This window comes from Rousettus aegyptiacus, unplaced genomic scaffold (genome assembly GCF_014176215.1).
Source record: "Rousettus aegyptiacus isolate mRouAeg1 unplaced genomic scaffold, mRouAeg1.p scaffold_m13_p_5, whole genome shotgun sequence".
Classification (NCBI taxonomy): Eukaryota; Metazoa; Chordata; class Mammalia; order Chiroptera; family Pteropodidae; genus Rousettus; species Rousettus aegyptiacus.
This window is the reverse complement of record NW_023416308.1, coordinates 30,387,439-30,393,219: the sequence shown is the minus strand read 5'-3', so window position 1 is coordinate 30,393,219 and position 5,781 is coordinate 30,387,439. Positions and strand designations below refer to the sequence as shown.

General features: G+C 48.6%; 1 pseudogene; it reads left to right on the top strand.

The window, feature by feature from the left end:
* Positions 1 to 594: 594 nt before the first annotated feature.
* Positions 595 to 895, top strand: LOC107516615 (annotated as a pseudogene).
* Positions 896 to 5,781: the final 4,886 nt, after the last annotated feature.

The following is a 5,781-nucleotide window of genomic DNA, read 5'->3' as shown; positions in this document are numbered from 1 at the left end:
AACCCTGAGCTAAGAAGTTTGCCTTTCTCCTGAGCACAGTGAGGTGATAATGATTTTTAAACAGAGAGTGACATAATGAAATCTAGAAAGAAAATTCCAGCAAACCATGTGACATGACTAAAGAACTCAGCAGGCCACTGCAGATCTTCAGATAAGCAAGATGCCATTAGAGGGAGTTGGAGTGGCAGTGAGACCAGGAGGAGGGTACAAATTCAGGGGCTTAGGTAAAAGAGAACTGAGAGAACTGGCTGGGGCGGGGGAGGGAAGAACAGGTGTGCGGGCTCAGGTGACTGGGCAGGTGGCGATGCTACCTTTTTTCCCCTCTAGGCAGAAGCTGATCGTGAGTTTAATAAACAGCAGAAAAATTTTATGTACTAATTACATAATTAATCAAAGAGGTGATGCCGCTGTTCAACAGCTTCTGAAGAAGAGACTCTCTTTGGCCCTTTAGGAGTCCTAGTGGGTGTAAAAACATCTCCAATGATCTGGATGTCAGTCATGTTCCTTCCACGCCACCTGCTCCTACTCTTCCTGCCACCCCCGTATGCACAGGACCACCCTTCAAGAACCCCCCTCACAGGCGCGGCGACCAAGATGGCCAAGAGACTCGCTGCCTTATTCAAGAATGCCTGGGCCAAGGAGCTGGTGCTGGCTGCATCATTCACCACTGGGGGCCTCGCTATAATTCTGCCCTCCATCAGCCCCTACACCAAGCACACCACATGATCAACCAGGTTATATCCTACAACTATCCGGTGCCTGGTCCGAGATTATAGGAACATGCCCGATGTGCCTGGCCACCCCCCAGGGTCCCCAGAGCACAAGCTGGGAGTGGCTGAAGAAACTTTCAGCACCTCCACAGACAGGGAGGGAGCCCCTCCCCCTCGGCTCCTAGTAAAAATGTGAACGTCAAAAAAAAAAAAAAAAAGAGAAAGAAAGAAAGAAAAAAAGAAAGAAAGAAAGAAAGAAAGAAACAAATAAAGAAAGAAAGAAAGAAAGACAGAAAGAACGAAAAGAAAAAGAAACCCCCACATCATGCTTTTAAGGCCCAGGAAATGTGGGCCTCTAGCTGTGCCATCTCTCTCTCTTTTGTCCTTTGAGCCCCCACCCCACCCCACCTCAGGACTCCCAAGGATCTCAGCAGACAAGTCAAAGAACAAAGATGATCACCCTGGACCCCTGACATTCAGCACCCGTCTGCAATTTTCAGGCAATTGCAGTTCCTGTGGCCTGCAGTGGGCAGGGGGAGGGACTCCAGAAGCCCGGGCAGACTTGATCAGCACAGAGACTGAGCTGTGCTGATCATTACGACTCAATTGCCTCTGCCCCTTTGAACGAGCTCTGGACACAAGTAAAGGAGTTGGGGAGAAATCCCAAGCAGTCAATACATCACCAGGTGTGCGTGTGATTTGCCCTGATTTGCGCTTGGTGCCGAGGGAGGTCCTAGAGCAGTGTAATATGTCATTCCTACCCTCACAAATATTGCAGCTAATTGGGAGGGCAAGATGAACAGGCAGAGAACAATCAAAAGACTCTTCAAGAGGCCCTGGTGTAGCATAGGGAGTACTGGGTAGGATTTAGACCAGAGTTCTATCCTAGTGACCTATGGCCGGAGGTAGTTCCCTGCACCTCAAATGCTCTAGGTACTTCATCCAGGATTGTTTCTAATTGTCTGGATTATGGATGGCAGCAGCAGTTCTGATGGATTGGTACTGACTGCCTGGAGCATGCTGTTGTTGAGAAGGATTCGGAGGCAACATTCAGACTTAGCTGAAGTGCTGCGGTTAATTAGTGATGCCTAACCTAAAGTGAGTGCTAAAGGGGGCTGTGACAATATGATTTCTACTTATTAACCATTCCCAATTAAGAGCAACTGACTAGGGTCATTTGTAAGGACTTCCAGCTCTCAAATTATATAATTCTATGATGTAAAATGTAAAATTCCAGGGCACTGGCTGAAAGTACGCTGAATCGGAGTAGGAAGAGATTTGTGTGGGTTCGAATCATCAAGGAAGGCTTTGGGAAGGAGGTGGCACTTTAGCTGGGCCTCAAAGTTGGGGGGGGGTAGCTGTACAGGAGGTGGGAGGACATTTCTGTGTGTGAAAATGGAGCTGAGCATGGGCTGTTCTTGGTACAGGAAGAAGGAGGCCAGCTCTCTGGAATGCACATTCTTTGGGGCAAATAATATATATGTGAGTCTGATCATGTATAAAAATGAGAGCTAGCATTTATTGAGAGATTATTCTGTGGTGAGGTATAGAATAAAGATGATTTTCCCCACATTATCTCATTTGATCCCCACAACATGCCCTCCAGGTAGTACTATTACTAGCCTTCTCGTAGGGAATGAAAACACCAATCAGAAATGTGAAGTGACCTACTCAGGATCACACAGCTAAATGGTAGTAAAGTGGGGTTTCAGCCCAGGCAATGTTGTTCTAAGGTGTGCAGGCATAATCTCTACTTTGTTTCCTCCCCTGCTCTTAAAAGCAGGGCAGAGAGGGAACAATGCTGTTGAGACATCGTTGCTGATTCTCTGAGGTCCAGAAAGAGGACAGGAAGGGCCGCATCCTGAGGAGGGAAGACCTAGGAGATAGATCACAGGAACAAATCTAAGCTAAGAACAGGCAATGCAAACACAGATCACAGTAAGTGCTAAGTATCAGAGGTCTGAGCTCCTGGAGACTTTCCCCAAGCCCTAAATAATCTATTGGATTATGTCCCAGCACTGCTGATAAGGCAGGAATACATGATATCCAGGGATTTGGGGCTCAGCATGTGAAGATAGAAATAGATCATACCCCACTCTTACCACAAGCCCAGAAACAGAAGGCGGCAGCCTAAATGGAGACCTCATTTTAGAGATTTTAGCTCTGCTCAGGGCTGCAGCCTCGGCCAGTTCCGCTCTGTCCCTGCCTGGCACCTGGTGGCGTGCTGGGGAACTTCTGTCTCTTCTCCCTCTATTGCTAGCCCTCTCTTGTTTCTTTCCTTCCTTTTCCAGTTGAAGGCAAACTTTGACTTCTCCCCAGTTCATATTCATAATTCATGGAGACCAGAAAGGTCTTGTTGTGCATCTCCCTGCCTACGGGCACCTGAGCAGAGGAAGAGACCCATGTGTTCTTGTTCTTCCATCAGCACTAGTACCACTCACGCCACCCACCCAGGAGAAGCACCTGTGCCGTGCAGGCAGGCAGAAATCTGGGGATCAATGTGAACCAGCTTGGAAACTCCCCATCCTTTCTCACAACCTCCCTCTCTTCTTCCTGTCCTTGGCTCTGTTTCTCAACTGGTCCCACTCAGTCTCAGGATCCCCTTGAAGTCCATCCTTCTGGCATTTCCATCTGGTTTCAGGGAGACCTCTGGCCCCCACACATCCTCCTAGCATTGACGAAGGGGCAGAGTTGTAATAACAGGCTAGAGGCTCCCACCAGCCACCTGCTGCTCCTACCTTACCGCCCTCTCCTGCTAAGCTTTCACTCTTATTGTCCAAGACATGGTCATTGACTAAGGGCCTGATTTCATAACTGTCTTTCCAGAATTTTCCCCCTTCCCAGGCTACTGAGTCAGAGTGGCCACCCTCACTGTCAGGAAATTCATCCTTATTTCCCAGATTAATTTCTCAATTCTTTCTTGTTCTGGGGAGTAGCAGGGCCAGATGTTGCAATCAAGCTCATACTTAGGGCCCCACCCCGCCCCCCAAAAAACAGTTCCCCTTGTCTTATCTTTTTCAAAGCTTACAGCCCCAGCTCCTTGGCCCTGAGGCACAAGAAAGAACAGTTCTTTTCCAGCAAGGAACAAAGCAGGGCAAACCTTTGGCTACCTTGAAGAAGCCCTGTGGAAGTCCCTGCAAGTCTCCACAGACCATTGACTTTTGCTCTTCCCAGTGGACCCCATGGCTATGTACCCTTGGCCAGGCAAGTCACCAGCATCCGAACCTCTCATCTTTCTTCTTTCCTTCTCTTCTAATGCATCTCTTTCCTTACACGGGCGTGTACACACAATCCTTTCAGGCCTTATCTGGAACTGTCTCTGACAGAACTTGTGTTACGATAGGCAGATTGGCTCCAGTGTCAAAGACAGGGAACCCCAGTACTGCATGTCTCTCTGTCCAGAGAGTGAGGTGATAAGAGAGCAGAGATGGAGCTGTGTCTGCCAGCAGCACTGGAGAAGGACTGCAGCCAGGGGAATGGAAGCCAACACCCTGACAATCACCTGCTGCTCAAGTTCATCTGAGGGTGCTATGGGAACCTGGCTTCATTCCACCAACATTCCACATGATGTTAGACAAACAGGAGGGAATTGAAAATTCCCAGAAAGCACTGAAGTATTTTCATGGTGCTCATGAAATAACCTAAACCTTTTCCCAGTGAGAATGTGGCCTTTAGTCTTCAAAGTGCTGCTCCCTGAGTCGAGGGCATGTCACTTGACCCTGGCAGTTAGGAAGGGCTGGAAGAGGTAAGTACTGCTGCAGAAAGAGTAGCTGCCACTTTGACCCCATCATACCCAGTTTCTCTGTAGAATGAAGGCCCAGTTACATAAAGATCCAGCTAACTTGGTATAAGCTATGACTAAGAAAACTTTCCAAAGACAGTTGGTGGTCCTCCACCCCCCGCCAACTTGTGAGAACTGCCCCCACGGAGAGAGCAGAGCAGAGATTAAGGCTCTGAGCTCCATCACCCTGACTCATCACACACATAAACACTCCCCAACACTCTTTCCCAAAACGGCTTCCTCCTACCCGTCCACCCTCCTACCCAGGCTGGGTGACAAAAATGAATGCCCCAGAGATCGTGCCAAGTTCTGGGCCAGGCTGAGCCCAGGGAACATGAAATTCCCCATAAAACCGGGAGTGGGGGAGGCCAGATCCTCCACAGAAGCAAATAATGTCCATTCAGAGGAAAACCACCGCATGGCCTTACCATGATTGCTTTTTCTTTCTCAAAGAGTTTGGACTATGTTCCCTCAAGGTCACAAAGTTGGTAGAAATGCAGGTCTTCTGAATTCAACTTCCCCTTTAGGTATCAGACACACAGGTTTCTCTCCTTGCCATGCCTTGGCCCACCTCCGTGACCGAGGACCACTGTGGCCTGCTTTCCTCTCCGTCCGCCAGAGGGAGCCCTCACTGCAAAGCAAACCGACCCCAGGCTACCAATCCAAGCTGCTCTACTCCCTCTCCTGCGTTTTTAGATGACTACGTAAATGCTCTCAAAAGAGGGTAGAAAATACATCCTAACAGAATGGGGTAGGGTCTCACTTTGGCCCTTGCCTAGCCCAGTTTGAAATATTTGAAATTCCTATAGCTAGTCTCCTTTCTTCTTCCTCACTTTTACCCAAATACACTGACCTACTACCTTTAGCGTTAACCCTTTGCTTTGTGTACATGCCCAGTTCTGTGCTCACGTCCATGTGTGTGTCTCTGTTTATGACTGCAAACTCTTAAAATACTGGGACACTGAACACAGAACTCCCTTTGAATAGTCAAGCACAGAATACCAAAAAAAAAAAAAAACCCTAAGCATTTAAAGCCAGCTTTTGGCACTAAAAGGCTGGTTAGTGTGGGTAAGGAATTGTAATGGCAAGAGTCAGCCACAAGGTGGTGCCGGGAGTCTGGCGGAAGGGTTTGCCCAGGCTGGAAGTGGGAACTTTCCATTTCCCCTTCAGCCCACAGGGCTCAAGAAGGACAGTTCTCCACTAAGAGGGACACAGATCGGCGTTTGACAGCGGCATCCAGAAACGTGGGGGAACACTCACAGGCGCAGTGTTTGCTCTTTGCTCTCTTCT